General features: G+C 49.4%; 1 long non-coding RNA gene across 1 annotated transcript; it reads left to right on the plus strand.

The window, feature by feature from the left end:
* LOC110429853 lies at window positions 16617–17029 on the plus strand. The gene is made up of 2 exons (XR_002447041.1): window positions 16617–16679; window positions 16885–17029. It is a non-coding gene; the product is annotated as an uncharacterized LOC110429853 (long non-coding RNA).

Genomic DNA, 17933 nt, shown 5'->3' on the forward strand with positions numbered 1-17933 from the left:
TAATGGCCGCTACTTCGGGTTTGCACACTCCGTAGGCGGACGGCAGCTGTTGAAGGAGATTGGTCGGCGATTCTCCATGTGAACCTGGCGGCACGACAAGACTGAGGCCTTGTTTAGATACCAAAATTTTTTGGGTTTCGTTACTATAGCACTTTCGTTTGTTTGTGGTAAATATTGTTCAATCATAAACTAACTAGGATCAAAAGATTCGTCTCGTGATTTATAGGTAAACTGTGTAATTAGTTTTTTATCTATATTTAATGCTTCATGCATGTACCGCAAGATTTGATGTGACGGGGAATTTTGAAAACTTTTTTATTTTTGGTATGAACTAAACAAGGCCTGAGGCGGCAATGCGTCTTCAGATATGGTTTCTAGATGCATCAAAGAAGGAGGCATATATAGAATTTATCATTTTCAAAATTAATTGTTTTTATGGATAAAATAATTCCAGAAAAGTCCATAATTATTATTTGATCCACGAAAAATACTCCAAAAGCTCCAAAAATTCAGGAAACATTATCAGAGATATTATGAAACATGAAGAACCTAAACAAATTATTTAGAGCTCATGATAAGATAATTTGGAGGATCTAAAAATTAGATTATGCTCACGAAAAAGGCCGAAACAAATTCCCGAGGCTTAGGTTTGAAAGAAGAGATTCTAAGAGACTCTGAATGAAATCTTGAGCTGAGAGACAAGGAATTTGATTGTAGAAAAAGATAAATATATGCCGAAGAAGAAAGATTGATCTAATAAACGTATTTTAAATATTTTTCTCACTATCAACACACAAAGGAGAAAACAATCAAACATTACACCAAACCTTATGCACCAGCATATAAGCACAACAATATTGCTAAGCCTTATAATAAATTTTAATTTAATGAAAAATATTATTTTACTATATTTTCATGAGCACAAAAATATCTAATTAAATCATTTTAATTCTATTTCTAAGAAAGCAATTTTTAGGGTGTTACATTACATCATGTATAACTTAGTTATAGATAAAGCATATATTTAACAAACATAAACCTAAATAAATCATGTGCAGGTGTCATATAGCGTCTTTCCTTTTTTACATTGTTTATTATCAGTAGTCATCTCTTGTAACTATGTTGATGGGAACAACCGATGTGAATAAAAGCAAAATCCGTGGGCATGGCGGACAAGGGATATATTAACGAACCTGTTTTCTGTTTGGAAATAAGTTGATGCCAATCGCAAAAGTGTTGCTCGTCCTGCCAACAAGGAACCTGCTCCTCCAAAAGAAATAATCTTTGAGGCGCTCAGAGATACTCAACCGAGACGATCATCTGTTCGGATGTCTCATGGCGCTGCCTGAGGACATGAGGAAGGAGTGGCTGCTCATGGAGATTGCGAACCAGAGTGAACTGAGGTTGTTTGTCCTGTTTACGCTGTGTCTGCATGTACTACGCAGCGACTGACAACATGCGTGACAATTGACAATGTCCTCGGGTGATATGTATTTATTTAGTGCTGCTTATGGTAGTATTCGTTTCCCAGACGTAATTTCCCAGCCTCTTGTTGGACTATGTAATGCAATGTCTTTGACATTTCCCTGTTGGCGCCGGTGCCCGGAGTGGCTGCCCTATGCAGCACCGATACGGATACGCGTATCGATAGCGGAAGAATATGGATACGTGTATACGGCAATTTCCTAAACAACCCGATACGCGGATACGTTCTACTATTTTTAAAAATAAATAAATAATGGCACATATTAAAATTGTAAAAGTAAAAGTAGTTCAGTAATAACCACTAATCAGTACAAGTAGCAGTTCAGTACATTACCTTGAGCTCTGAAATAGAAAGGAGAGGAATAGGACAAAGGAGCGCAGGTATGGCCATCAGCCCGAAGCCCACAACAACAACCGAACAGCACATTAATCACAAAGTCCTAGTTGCCCCACTCTGCTGTCAATCTTATCCTCTTCTGAGTCTCCCACGACAGCGCACTGTTGAACTGTGTCACACAGTAGTTGCATTTGCATACTTGTAATCGTGTCAATTCAAAAGATCATGTTTAGGTGCATTAGTTCAGGCATTTGCTGTTACAAACACATGTCTAGATTAGCGTAGAATCAGGATGGGATGGAGATTGCACACGTTCGCATCTTGACCGCTTCATAAGGTCAGGCCCCGTCATGGCCGCGGGCCGTGCATGTCGCGCGGGCGCCCGAGAAGAACGGCGCACCGTGCAGCTGCGGAACTGTGGCGGGGTGGAGGGCTTCAAGCCCATGTAAAGACTAGATCAATGTATCAAAAAGCACTGCGGTTGTGGTGTGAAACTCTGTGTGTCCAGCTCTCTCTGTGTGTGTGCGTGCGTGGTGACCGCGGCGACCAAAACTGCTGCCGCTGCCGTAGTGCGATCCGGGCAAACTCCGGCGATCCTCGCCGGCGTTCCAACAGCTGGTATCAGAGCCGGTGGATGCAATACGGTGGTTCGGTGAGCCCGCCGCGGGAACCTGCGAAGAAGAAACGCGTCATCCCTCGGAGGTCGACGTCGGAGGCGGAGATGAGTGACACCGTCGCGTCGGCGAGTTCTGGCGTGCGGGAGAGTTCCCTGGTCTGGCCGATGCTGGATCAGGGGAACTACACGGAGTGGGCGATGCTCGTCCAGTGCAATCTGGAGGCGTTGGAGATCTGGCATGTGATCGATCCAGGCACCAACGTGAAGAGATCGCAGGATCGCCAAGCCATGAGCGCCCTTCTGCGCTCAGTGCCGAAGGATATGTGGCAAATGCTCGGGAACCACAAGACGGTGAAGGAGGCGTGGGAAGCCCTGAAGCTGATGCGCCTCGGTGCAGAACGGGTCAAGGAGGTGAACGCCCAGCGATTGCTCCAAGATTTCGAGAACATCACCTTCAAGGACGGCGAGAGCGTCGACCAATTCGGTATGCGGATCACCAATCTCGTTGCCAATCTTCGAACCATGGGTGAGACGGTGGAGGACAGTCGCGTGATCAAGAAATTTTTGCGCGTTCTCCCTCCTCGTTTCACGCCAGTGGTGGTGACGATCGAGATGTTCTACGACACCAAGACCATGAAGGTGGAGGAGCTAGTTGGGCGGCTGAGGGCAGCCGACGATCGTCTCAGCGACAAGCCGGTGGAGCAGGTCACTGACAAGATGGGTCGTCTTCTCCTTGCCGAGGAGGACTGGTTGGAGAAGCACAAACACCGGTTCCACACTACACCGGCCAAGGAAGGCGGTGGGACTGGTGGCAGTGCCCAAGCCAAGAACAAGCAGCCGGCGGCGCGCCCTGAGGGCGGCGGATCCGGATCCGTCAAACTCACGACGATGGGGACGCCACGGCGCAAGGGGAGATGCCGCAATTGTGGCATCTACGGACATTGGGCAGAAGATTGCAAGCGCCCAAAGAAAGACAAGAAGAAGGATGCCAAGGAACCAGAAGCGAACTTGGCGGTGCACGATCATGGTGTACATGGCGCTGTCCTGCTGATGGCGACATCAGGCCAGGAGGAGCAGGAGGCGGCGATGCAAGTCGTTCATCTGGCGGAGAAGGATGTGGTGCCTGTTGATTGCACTGACGGCGTGTGGGTGCTGGACACCGGTGCCAGCAATCACATGACCGGAACACGATCAGCACTGCAGTCTCTGAATGACAAGGTGAAGGGGACAGTGAGTTTCGGCGATGGCTCACACGTCGAGATCCAAGGGATCGGCTCCATGGTGATGCAAGGCCGGAACCAACAGCACAAGGTATTGACTGATGTGTACTTTATCCCTAAGCTCAAAAGCAATATTATTAGTTTGGGTCAGTTAGAGGAGAAAGGGTGTGAAGTTTCTCTGAAACATGGTAGACTGAATGTCATTGATCCAGAAGGCACACTGCTAATCTCTGCACCCAGAACTAAGAAAAGATTGTACACAATTCAGTTAGGTCTCACTGACCCTGTTTGCCTTCTGATGAAACACAATGATGAAGCATGGCAGTGGCATGCTAGATTTGGCCATCTTAATTTTAGAGCTCTAAGAGAACTGGGCAGAAAGGGGATGGTTGATGGGATGCCTGTAGTTGATCATGTGGAGCAGGTGTGTGATGGGTGCACGTTGAGGAAGCAGCACCGAAGACCTTTTCCACAAGCCTCGAGTTTCAGGGCTGAACAAGGACTGGAACTAGTCCATGCAGATTTGTGTGGACAAATAAGTCCTAAGACACCAGGAGGGAATTCCTATTTCCTTTTGGTTGTTGATGATTGCAGCAGGTATATGTGGGTTGAGTTTCTCAAGACCAAAGACCAAACACTTGATTACTTCAAGAAAATTAAGCTCAGAGCAGAAGTAGATCAAGGCAGCAAGCTGAAGGCCCTGAGAACAGATAGGGGAGGAGAGTTTACTTCCAATCTGTTCTCTGTATTTTGCACTGAGACAGGGATAAAGCACTACACAACCACACCTTACACACCCCAGCATGCTCAAGAGTATGTCAGTACCTGCAGAATACTGGGCAGAAGCAGTTGCAACTGCTGTCTATGTGCTGAATCGGTCACCCACAAAGAGTCTTATGAACAAGACCCCGTTTGAAGCATGGCATGGGAAGAAGCCAAGTGTAGGCCACATGAAAACTTTTGGGTGCACAGCTCATGTCAAGTTGGTGGGACCAAACCAGACCAAGCTGGCTGACAGGTCAAAGAAAATGGTGTTTTTAGGGTATGAACCGGGAACAAAAGGATACAAGTTGCTTGATCCTGATACCATGAGACTGACAGTTAGCAGGGATGTGATCTTTGAGGAGAATGTTCCCTGGGATTGGAGTAATGTGACAGGCAATGGCCAAGATCAGCTCAAGACTTTCACTGTTGAGTATGAACAGCCTGACAGAAATCCGACAATAGACATTGGGCAGGCAGATTCAGGCAGTGAGGGGGCAGTGGCTGGTGGAGGAAGTGTGGGCCAAGGAGGTGGCAATCACCCACCATCTCCACACACACCTCAGTCTGTCCATACCCCAGGGGAGGCTTCTACAGCATCTGCTGGTCATGGCAATACGAATTCACCACCAACAGCAAGCTCTGATGAAGCATGGGGAGGACCAGTCAGATATAGGAATTTGAGTGATATACTTGATTCTACAGATCCTATACTGGACTATGAGTACAGTGCCATGTGCATGCTGGCTGCTGATGAGCCAGTGAGTGTGGAGGAAGCTCTTAAGCATGACTGCTGGAAGAAAGCAATGAAGGATGAGTTGGATGCAATCTAGCAGAATAACACTTGGGAAGCTTCAGATTTGCCAAGTGATCACAAAGCCATAGGTCTAAAGTGGGTATTCAAAGTAAAAAGAGATCCAGAGGGAAATGTGTTGAAGCACAAGGCCAGGCTTGTGGCAAAAGGGTATGCTCAGATCCAGGGGGTGGATTATGATGAAGTTTTTGCCCCTGTAGCCAGACTGGAGACAGTTAGGCTGTTGCTTGCTATGGCTGCACAAGGGGAGTGGGAAGTACATCACATGGATGTAAAATCTGCCTTTCTGAATGGAGAACTCATGGAAGAAGTTTATGTACACCAACCACCAGGATTCACTAGTCCCAACTCTGTCAGAAAGTTCCTGAAACTGAACAAAGCTTTGTATGGTCTTAAACAGGCCCCAAGAGCCTGGAATTTCAGACTTGATCAGGAGCTAGTGAAGCTGGGTTTCTCAAGGAGTGAAGAGGAGCATGCTGTCTACAGAAAAGGTGCAGATGCCTCACTGCTTCTGGTTGGAGTATATGTAGACGATCTGGTTATTTGTGGGCCAGACAATGCCAACATTGTCAGTTTCAAGCAATAAATGATGCAGAGCTTCAACATGAGTGACCTTGGGCTGTTGAGCTACTACCTTGGCATGGAAGTAAAGCAGAAACCAGGAGCCATCACAGTGTGTCAAAGTTCATATGCTAAGAAAATCATTGAGATATGTGGTATGAAGGGGTGCAATCCTGTTGACACACCTATGGAGCAACATGTCAAGTTGCTGCCTGGCAAACCTGAATCAGTGCTTAATGCAACAAAATATAGAAGTGTAGTGGGAAGTTTGAGGTATTTAGTGAATACCAGACCTGATCTAGCCTATTCTGTTGGGATAGTGAGCAGGTTTATGGAGTCACCGAATGCTGAACACTGGTCTGCTATAAAGAGAATTATCAGGTATATTGCAGGGACTACTGATTTGGGCTGCAAGTATGTCAAAGGAGAAAATTCAGAGCTGCTTGGCTACTCTGACAGTGATCATGCAGGTGATCTTGAGAAGAGGAAAAGTACCACAGGTATTGTGTTCTTCCTTGGTCAGAACCTGATAACTTGGACCTCGCAGAAACAGAAAGTTGTCTCACTTTCATCTTGTGAGTCTGAATATATAGCAGCTGCAGCAGGTGCTTGTCAGGGAGTTTGGTTGAGCAGGCTCTTGGCTGACATAACAGGGAGTGCTGTTAAGAAATTTGAGCTGAGAATTGACAGCAAATCTGCCTTGGAGTTGAGCAAAAACCCTGTGTACCAAGAAAGAAGCAAACATATTGACACACGGTACCACTTTATCAGAGAGTGCATAGCTGATGGCGTGGTAGATGTAAATCATGTTGGGACCGACAACCAATTGGCAGACATTCTGACAAAGCCTTTGGGAAGGCTCAGATTTGTGGAGATGAGACTGCGTTTGGGAGTCATCAGAGTTGAGCACGATTAAGGGGGTGAAATGTTGAACTGTGTCACACAGTAGTTGCATTTGCATACTTGTAATCGTGTCAATTCAAAAGATCATGTTTAGGTGCATTAGTTCAGGCATTTGCTGTTACAAACACATGTCTAGATTAGCGTAGAATCAGGATGGGATGGAGATTGCACACGTTCGCATCTTGACCGCTTCATAAGGTCAGGCCCCGTCATGGCCGCGGGCCGTGCATGTCGCGCGGGCGCCCGAGAAGAACGGCGCACCGTGCAGCTGCGGAACCGTGGCGGGGTGGAGGGCTTCAAGCCCATGTAAAGACCAGATCAATGTATCAAAAAGCACTGCGGTTGTGGTGTGAAACTCTGTGTGTCCAGCTCTCTCTGTGTGTGTGCGTGCGTGGTGACCGCGGCGACCAAAACTGCTGCCGCTGCCGTAGTGCGATCCGGGCAAACTCCGGCGATCCTCGCCGGCGTTCCAACACGCACGTCTCCCATGTCCTCCCTCCCCATCCAGACACTTCTCCCGTAGCTTGGTCCTTGACATCTCCGTCGCTTCCACCACATTGCTGCCTCTCCGCCGCCTGCCCTTGTCCCCTTCGTATATCTCTCCCGACATCAGGATGCGAGAGCAAGGGATGCAGGCCCTTCTTCCCACCACGCCGCTGCCTCTGCGACAACAGGCCTCATCACCGGCGAGCAGAGGCTCGTCGCAGGTGGTCCGCGCCCAGCAAGCGGGGATGCGATGTCAATGCACGAGGATGCGGCGCGAGGCGCGGGCACGAAGGCAACAGGGACACGACTATTATTTGGCTGAGCCGTATCCACAAACTAGATACATATCAACCACCGTATCCAATATTCGTGAAAAAAGAAAAAAAATGGATACTTCGAGGATACATATCGAAAGAGTATTAGACATGTATCTATATGCGATACGTATCGGATACGCGATACACGCTCCCAGTCACATATTCGTGTAACATAGGGGCTGCCCGACGATAATCTACGACGGCGGCGGTTACTCACCTCACATACGACGTCACTTAGGACTTTACACGCACACGAGAGAGACAGGTTTTGCCGCTGCACTATCACGGTCGCGGCCCCTTCAGGCTTCTTCTCTTTATTTATTTCTCGGTGTTTACAACAATCTGTAATCCGGTATCCCCGCCACGTCGCTCACGCTGCCCCGTGCCCACCTTGTGCGTGAGAACGTTTCATGCGCCCGTGGCGGAGGACTCGCTTGCCGCACCATGAATGCAGCAAGGCTCTGGCTCCACAACGTTCCATTACATGCAACTACCTAACTTGTGAAAGGAAACAGGCACTGCCTAATTACAAGTATGTCAATGCAGAAACATGCACGGGATTTATCTAACAATCGCCCCCTAATCCCGCTGCACATCTAACACACCTAGCTGCTGCCTTAGCTCTATAGACCGGGCCTTTCTGAGCGCCTTCGTTAGGATGTCAGCCAACTGGTTCTGAGTGCTCAAATGATCAACATTAATACGGTCATTCTCAACATGTTCTCTCACAAAAATGATACCATGTATCTATGTGTTTGCTTTGATCATGACGAGCTGGGTTCTTACTCGAGGCTATGGCAAACTTGTTATCAACTTGGAGACTGACCTTTGGAGCCTGAATGCGGAGCAGTTCTCCCAACAGCTTGCTGAGCCAAATGCCCTGACAAGCTGCACTTGCACTTGCAATGTACTCGGCCTCACATTAAGATAGAGCTACTACTCTTTGTTTTTGTGACACCCACGTGACCAAATTCATGCCCAACATAATACCCGATTTTAAGGACAAAATCAAATATAAACCATATGTGAGTCTTAGAGGCCAAATCTCATATATAGCTACAAAAGAGTGGTAATATTAGAAGACAATGCATAAATTATATAACGTACTTAGTTTATCAGAGATAACCTTAGATAGCAAACAACAAAAATTAACTCCAAACTTTGGGTATTAACTCCACTCTACAGGATCCAAACTGACTGGTTGATCACAAGCCTAACACTCCTCCTAAAGTATGGGGGAATAGCAAGAGTGAGTCTATGTCGAACTCCGTAATTATAGCAACCAGGTTGTATAGATCCCACAAACTCATGATTAATGTGACATAAATAATGTAGAGCATTAAACAGGCCCTGCCCTCGGTGTGGCAAAAAGGCCATTGGGCCAGCGACTGCCGTCACAAGAAAAAAGAAGAGACGGCCCAACAGGCCCATGTGGCCCAGGAGGAGGAGCACACCCTCATGATGGCCGTCGCCTCATTCTAGGAGGGCGAGGCTCAGTCGCATCCGCCGCCGGTCCTCCCCAACAACGCGCCGCCAGTACCCGAGGGTGAGGTCCAGCCGCCTACACCGCCGGCCGTCCCTAACTCCGCGCCGGCACCTGAGCCGGCCACCTGCCTCCATCTCCATGAGCCCAAGGCGGTCGCTGCGCTCGACGGCGAGTCGGACCCGGATTCGACGAAATGGATCCTGGACACAGGCGCGTCCAACCGCATGTCCGGCTCCCGCACCGCCTTCACCAACCTCGACACCAGCGTCACAGGCTCCATCCGCTTCGGAGATGGCTCCATCGCCCACATCATGAGCACCGGCACGGTGCTCTTCCACTGCAGGAACGACGAGCACTGGGCTCTCTCTAACGTCTACTTCCTGCCATGCCTCACCGCCAACATCATCTCTGTTGGCCAGCTCGACAAAAGCGGATACCAGGTGCTGGTGGAGCATGGCGTGATGTGGGTTCGCGATGAAGACCGGTGTCTGCTCGCTAAGATCCCTCGAAGCTCTGCGCCAATGTACACCCTCGTCGTCACCATCGGTCGCCCGGTGTGCCTCGTGGCGCGCACGGACGACGACGCCTGGAGGTGGCACTAGCGTCTCGGTCACATCCACTTCGCCGCGCTGCGCAAGATGGGACGCAAGAAGCTGGTTCGCGGGCTGCCCGTCGTCGACCAAGTGCAGCAGCTCTACGAAGCTTGTCTCGCCGGCAAGCAGAGGAGGACGCCTTTTCCCTAGAAGGCGCTCTAGCGTTCCACGGAGCCGCTCCAACTTCTTCACGGAGACATATGCGGCCCCATCACTCGGGCGACTCCAAGTGGTAACAAGTATTTCTTGCTGCTCGTCGATGATTACTCATGTTTCATGTGGATTGCCCTGCTGCCATCCAAAGACGCCGCCGCCGCCATCAAGCACGTTCAGGCCGCGGCGGAACGCAAGAGCAGCAAGAAGCTGCTAATGCTGCGCACTGACCGTGGCGGGGAATTCAATGCCACCGACTTCATCAACTAATGTGCCCAACTCGACGTTCGCAGGCAGCTCACGGCGCCGTACACACCCCAACAGAACAGCGTCATCGAGCGCCGCAACCAAACCGTGGTGGGCACGGCTAGGAGCATGATGAAGGCCAAGTCTCTCCTTGGTGTGGTCTGGGGGGAGGCGGTGTTGACGACGGTATACCTGCTGAATAGGTCTTCCTGCAAGGCCATCGGAGGGCGCACCCCCTACGAGCTCTGGAACGGGCACACACCGTCGGTCCAGCACCTGAGGACATTCGGCTGCATCGCCCACATGAAGGTCAACACACCACACCTGAGGAAACTCGATGACCGCAGCCGCCGCACGGTGTTCGTCGGCTACGAACCAGGATCCAACGCCTACCGGGTCTACGACCCTTTGGCGCGGCGTGTCCACATCAGCCGCGACGTCACCTTCGACGAAGCAGCAACGTGGACATGGCCTGGAGCGGAGCCGAATGACTTCACCGTCGAGGAGCTGGACCAGGAGGACCCCTCCGTGATCATCACCACCAGAACAACGACGGAGGTGCCCCCCGTGTCAAGCTCAGCATCACCAGCTCCATCTGGCGCGTCCGCATCCCCAGCATCGAGCGCGCCCATGGCTGGTTCGCCAACGATCCACCACAACTCACCAGCACCCGGCTCCACGGCACACCCACAAGTGGAGTTCGCGTCCCCACCAGGAGCCGGGATGGAGGACTACCTCGACGCAGATCATGACGGTGACGCCCCTCTTCGGTTCTGCCGTGTCGACAGCATGCTCGGGGAAGCAGACTCGCCCACCGCGACCTGGCGGAGCGCCTGCTGCTGGCGAGCGACGCCGAGCCGACCTCCTTCGACGAGGCAGCGCGCCACGAGTGTTGGCGCCACACCATGCTCGACGAGATGACCTCTATCGAGGCCAGTGGCACATGGAGGCTGGTGGAACGCCCGACACGCGCTAGGCCAATAGGCCTCAAGTGGGTGTACAAGGCAAAGAAGGACGCTGCCGGCATCATCAACAAGTACAAGGCCCGCCTCGTCGCGAAGGGCTATGTACAGCGGAAGGGGGTGGACTTCGACGAGGTCTTTGCCCCTGTCGCTCGCCTGGAATCTGTTCAGCTCCTGCTCACACACGCCGCCACCCAAGGTTGGGCCGTGCACCATATGGACGTGAAGTCCGCGTTCCTAAACGGGGTGCTTCAGGAGGAGGTGTACGTCGAACAGCCTCCCAGCTTCATCCTCTGCGGCCAAGAGAACAAGGTACTGCACCTCGTCAAGGCACTCTACGGACTCCATCAAGCTAAACGAGCGTGGTACGCCAAACTCGACAAGTCTCTTCTTGGGCTCGGGTTTCGGAGGAGCGCCTCAGAACATGCTGTCTACCTGCGCGGGGCTGGTGCTCACCGGCTGGTGGTCGGGGTCTACGTCGATGACCTGATCATCGCCGGGAGCAACCAAGTCGACGTCGACACCTTCAAGGACCAGATGAAAGCCACATTCAAGATGAGTGATTTGGGGCTGCTCCACTAACCTTGGCTTGGAGGTGTCCCAGACCGAGGCTGGCATCACCATCTGTCAAAGCTCCTATGCAGCCAACATCTTGGAGACTGCAGGGCTGACAAGCTGCAACTCCAGTGCAACGCCAATGGAGCCTCGCCTAAAACTCAGCAAGGTGAGCTCTGCTCCAGCTATTGACGCTACCATGTATCGCAGCGTGGTCGGCTCCCTGCGTTATCTGGTGAACACAAGACCCGATCTGGCATACTCAGTGGGCTTCATCAGCCGGTTCATGGAGAACCCAACCACTGAGCATTTGGCGGCCATGAAGCGAGTGCTGCGCTTTGGCTGCCACTACAAGAAGAAGAGGAATCCCCAGCTCGTAGGCTACACGGACAGCGACTTGGCTGGGGACATCGACACGCGCAAGAGCACCTCAGGCATCCTCTTCTTCCTCGGCGACAACATCATCACCTGGCAGTCACAGAAACAGAAGATTGTGGCACTGTCTTCGTGCGAAGCTGAGTACATCGCAGCGACGACAGGTGCTTGCCTGGGAATGTGGCTGGCACGGCTGCTTGCTGAACTCAAGGGCGAGGAGGACAGCGCTGTCACTCTGAAGATCGATAACCAGTCTGCCATCGCACTCAGCAAAATCCTGTCTTCCATGATCGCAGTAAGCATATTGACATTCGCTATCATTTCATTCGTGAATGCGTTGAAGGGGACAGGGTGAGGCTCCAGTCTATCGCGACCACGGAGCAGCTGGCGGACATCCTTACTAAAGTTCTGGGGCGTGAACACTTTTGTGAGATGCGCTCCAGAATTGGAGTTGTAGATGTACAGGGCATACACTAGGATTAGGAGGAGAATTTGTTAGTAATCCTAGCGTATTCTCTGGTAGAGCATGTTTACTTTTAGCAAATGCATGCACACGAGGACCGGGCTGTGGTTTCCGTGTGCCTAGGAAGTCATGGACGAGAATCACTCGCCATGAACTCGAGCATGCAAGCCATGGCCGGCTGTTGCGGCGCATGGGGATGGACGCGCGCACTCCACGCAATCGTGAGTGCTGTGGCTTGTAACTCACTGCTATGTAATTCAATAAATACAGAACTAGTGCATCAGAAAACGCTGCGCTTAATTGCAGCACAAACACTTGTGTCAAGTTCGTTCTTGTTAGTCAGTCCAGTTCATCGCTCTCAAGTACTCGCCGGTGCTCACCGCCGTGCGAGTTCTGATACCTCTTGGACATCAGGAACCAGTGAACTGTGACTTGTCCTGTTTGTGTTGCATGTACACGGCAACTGACACAGCATGCGTGGCAATTGGCCATGTCGTCGAGTGTGATCTGTTATCTAGTGCTGGTTATCATAGTATTCGTTTGCCAGATGTAATTTCCTAGCCTCTTGTTGGGCCATGTAATGCAATGTCTGTGACATGAGGAAGGACTGGCTTGTCTTGTTTGCGCTGCATGTACACATCAATTGACAGATGCTTGACAACTGAAAATGTCGTCGAGTGATCTGTTTATCTAGTGCTGGTTATTTGGTATTTGTTCCCAGATGTAGTTATTCTAGCCTCTTGTTGGGCTTGGGCCATGTAATGCAATGTCTGTGACGTTTCCCTAAGCTAGTATGAATCCTCTTCAAATTCAATATGTGCTGCTGTTTGCGTGTGACTATGTGAGCACATGAAACTAGTGGATTGCATTAAGCTAGTCCACACCGTTTGCCGATCCTAACATGTCATTATTTCATCAATTGCATCAGGTCAATGCACCCATAAATTTCACTACTCTGCAAGAGAGAACTGCAGCAACCTCTTCCGGATTTGTTTGCAGGAACGCTTGTGAATTTTGTTCATTTTTTAAACCAAAACCTAACAATCTGACCTCACACATCCCTCCAGCCCGGCCAGCCCTTTAGCTTACTTAGCCCAGCGGGATAGCTATGTCACCGGCTCTGTCCGACATGGAAGGGAAAAAGTATGAAAGAGAAGACTAGCTAGCGCTGAGTGAATCACTAGGCGATTTCACATGAACCGAGAACAACTGAGACGAACAGGTGGGGTTGGTTAGGAGAGATTACAGATCAATTTTATTTTATTCCTCGCTCATCAACTGTTAGCTCTGTTTGGATCCATTGCAATAGTTAGCTAGCTACTAGCTCATAGCTAACTATTAGCTGCTATTAGCTTGTTTTGCCCGACTAGTATAATAAATGTTAATTGGGTAGCTAAACTGTCAACTGGACCCTGCTAGATTCAAAGCAGCTAATTACTATTAGCTTGTTTTGTCCAACTACACTACAGGAATCTGGATGTTCGCCGACAGCCCAGGCGTTTGCCGACAGCCAGGATCTGGGCTGTCGGCGAACCATCTGTTTGCCGACAGCCGAAGACCACTGTCGGCAAAGTCCACGGTTTGCCGACAGCCACTGTTGGCTGTCGGCAAACTACGCTCTTTGCCGACAGCCACTCGATGCTGTCGGCAAACATTTTTTTTTTGAATTGTGACTTCAAAATTTTTTTGTTGCCTAGATACATTGTTTACAATCACATGTTTGAATTTGGGCCTTTTTGGAAATATTTACCTATATTTCGTTAATTTTTTTCCTTCACTTGAATTTTCCCGCATTTTTCAAATTTGAATTGCAGGTACATGAAATAATGAAACTTTGGCCTTTGAAATATGATATTCATGGTGGGGAATGTGTTTTAAGGCCGTGTACCAAAGCTCACCAAAAGTTTCAAGTCCTTGTACACATAACACGACCATCCAGGAGTGGCAAATGTGTTTTTTAATTATATAAAATCCAAACGAAGTTGAAAAATCACGAAACTTGACGGGGTGTCGTGTTATCGCATGTGAAGGCTATGAAAAAAAATTGAAAAAGTTTGGAGCAAGTTGCGGCGTAACATGCTCAAAACCCAGACATCTTCACACATCTCACTTGTGATCACATGTGGAGTTGTGTGTCTTTTGAGCATTTGACGTCGCAACTTGCTCCAATTTTTTTTTAATTTTTTCCATAGCCTCCACATGCTATAACACGACACCCCGTCAATTTTCGTGATTTTTCAACTTCGATTGAATTTTATATAATTAAAAAACACTTTTACCAATCCTGGATGGTCGTGTTACGTGGACAAGGACTTGAAACTTTTGGGTGAGCTCTGGGACACGACCTTAAAACACACTCCCCATCATGAATATCATTTTTTCAAGGCCAAAGTTTCACTATTTCATGCACCTGCAGTTCAAACTTAAAAAATGCGGGAAAATTGTAGTGAGCGAAAAGAATTAAGAAAATATAGCTAAATAACTCAAAACAGCCCCAAATTTTGAATTTGAGATTTAATTGTGTTACCTAGGGCCCAGAAAAAAAATAGATTATTGAGTGGAAAAATCAATTTAAAGAAATTAATTAATGAAATATAGAAAAAAAGTCAAAAAATCACTAAACTTTTTGAGGTGTCATGTTGTCACATGTGGACCCTATAGAAAAAATTTGAGAAAGTTTAGATCAAGTTGCAGTATCAGATGAACAAAAACCATACATTTCCAATATGATCGCATGCGATCACATGCGCAAGTGTTTGTGTTTTGTACATCTGACATCAGCCGCCGCCAGCCAACTCCCCTACCCACAGGATAATTTGGTCCGTAGTGTGATGCGGTGGGATGGTTTAGTTCCGAGAATGTGGGGGATTGACTCCGTTTGCTCATGGGATTTGCCCGCCTGCAGTCGTCCTACACGGTGGTGGACCACACCTACGACGCGGTGGTGGTGGGGGCCGGCGGCGCTGGGCTACGGGCGGCGATCGGCCTCTCCGAGCATGGCTTCAATACCGCCTGCATCACCAAGCTCTTCCCCCACTCGCTCGCACACCGTCGCGGCACAGGTGAGACTACGCCCCTGCGGCATAACATTCCTGCTACTCTAGCTGATGGTTTGTGGGGAAAAAAATGGAATCAGTTGTTTTTGTTTAACAAATCAGAAGTGCAGTTAATGAGAGGATATTGTTTTCCATGGACAACTGGACATGGCTTGTTGATAGTTGCTGTTGTTGTTTCGAGTCCAACTGATATGTCGACGATGTGCAAAATAGTTACTGTTTTGTTAGGGTCCTTATTTGGTCAGTGGAACGACTTTAGTGTAGTATTCTAATTGGATGTGTGCAAGAATGAAATTTAGGTGTCTGGATATCAGCTACTACCTAGACCGCTCGATTGGATTGCATCCATGATGTTGCAACTAGTAGAATGGGCCATCGCCCATTGGCTCTTAGTTATCCAGTTCCTGGAGGAGGAAGGAGGATGCTGGCTTTCAGAACTCACTGTCAGTTATGTCAGTTAAGGTTATTTTTGTGTGGAATAAACAGAGCTTCTTTTCCTATATGATATATGATTAGAATATGGAAGCTAGTATAGCTTTCCACCTGTATCATTTTGCCTGCTGTTTATACTCTCAAGCTTCCATGGTGCTATTCTTTGTTGAAACATAGTTGGCATGCAGGAACCGTTGTGTCATCAGCATAAGTCTAAGCTTGTGTAGAAGTTTTAGCTTTTAGTCATGGAAGAGCTGGAAGCCAACCAGGCGGCCCAGGACTTGGCCCACAAGGCGCAGCTGGCGGCGGTGGAGGCGGCCCACCAGGCGCACCTGGCGGCACTGACGGAGCACCACCAGCGTCAGATGGCGGACCTGGCGAGCTTCCTCCAGACCCAGCACCAGCAGGATCTTCCTCCCTCGCTCTTTGCTCCACCACCAGTCCCAGTGCCTGCTCCTGTTCAGCGTCCGGTGAGTATAATACTAATTGCCTCACTTGGTTTAGCTTGTGCGGCCATCCTGCAGGTACATTACTAATTACGTCACTTGTCCTTTGTGCAGGCTCCGTCGGCGGGTTCGAACCCGACTCCCAGCCCTCCACTGGGTGCCAGCCCTACACAGCAAGGCTGGCCAGGGTACCCGACCTACCCGACCTACCCCACGCAGCCGTTCACGTGGGGGCCTCCTCCTCCACAGTCGCAGGGCTACTCCTCATGGCCGGGGGCGCAGACGCAGCAGGGGCCTAGCGTAGGACTATGGCGCTACGACGCCGCGCCGTCAGGGTGGACTCAGGCACCACCACAGGCAGGGTGGGGTTCGTGGGGCGATGGGACCCTTGGGGACGGCGCCACGAGCTAGGTACGTTTGCCTCCCTTAACTACTTGTTGGCCTTCGTGCCGCGATGGTTGTCGGCCTTCGTGCCGCTGTGGTTATCGGCCTTCGTGCCGTGGTCGTTGTTGGCCTTCGTGCCATGTTTTTTGCAGGTCTTGGAACCTCCCCGTGCAGGGGAGGTGCTGCCGAATTTTTGAGTGGATACTAATCTTTTTCTCTCCTTTTGTAGGAGGAGGACCTGTGGGGGGTACTCGGTGACGAGCAAAGTACCTTTGCCTCCATCTTCTCGACTAGGACGCATGTTAGACCCTTTTGCCCTCATGTTGGACTTGTAGGACTTGTTGGACATGTATGTTGGACATGTATGCACTTGTTACACGACGTTATGTGTATTTCGGACATGTATTGATGGATTTGATGATGTTCATGTGTGGATTCATGTTGAGATCGAATCCGATGATGAAATGCGGTTTATATGCTATATTGTTATTATAAACGTGAGCTGTGGTATATATATATGCTATAAATGTGATTCGAATGCAATGAAACAGTAAAAAAAAATCCCAGCTTTGCCGACAGCTTTGACCATAGCTGTCGGCAAAGCTGTGTATTTTTTGCCGACAGCAGATGTTTGCCGACAGCCTTGGTAGGGACTTTGACGACAGCCCTGTTTACCTGGCTGTCGGCAAAAATTTGGACTTTGTCGACAGCTATCTTGGCCTGGCTGTCGGCAAACCCTCACTTTGCCAACAGCCCTGGCTGTCGGCAAACCTGGCTTTGCCAACAGCCCTGGCTGTCGGCGATGCCGTTCACTTCGCCGACAGACCACGTGGCTGTCGGCGAAAGGACGCCGACAGCGCCCTAATTGCTGTTGGCAAAGTCCTGTTTGCCGACAGGATTTTTTCCGACAGGGTTTTGCCGACAGGAATAGGGAAATCCTGTCGGCAAACTGTTCGCCGACTGTAAAAGGGGCTTCGCCGACAGCTTTCAGCTGTCGGCAAACCCGTGAATTCCTGTAGTGCTAGTAAAATAGTTATTAATTAGGTATTAGCTAACAATTAGGTAAACTGTTAGCGGGATCCTGCTAGGATTCAAAGAAGCTAATTACTATTAGCTTGTTTTGCTCAACTAGTGAAATAATTCTTAATTGGGTATTAGCTAACAATTAGATGGATCCTACTTGGATTAAAAGTAGCTAATTACTATTACCTTGTTTTGCCCAACTAATGAAATAATTCTTATTTGGGTGTTAGCTAACAATCAGCTAAACTATTAGCTGGA

Source organism: Sorghum bicolor, chromosome 8 (assembly GCF_000003195.3).
Source record: "Sorghum bicolor cultivar BTx623 chromosome 8, Sorghum_bicolor_NCBIv3, whole genome shotgun sequence".
In the NCBI taxonomy this organism is placed as follows: domain Eukaryota; kingdom Viridiplantae; phylum Streptophyta; class Magnoliopsida; order Poales; family Poaceae; genus Sorghum; species Sorghum bicolor.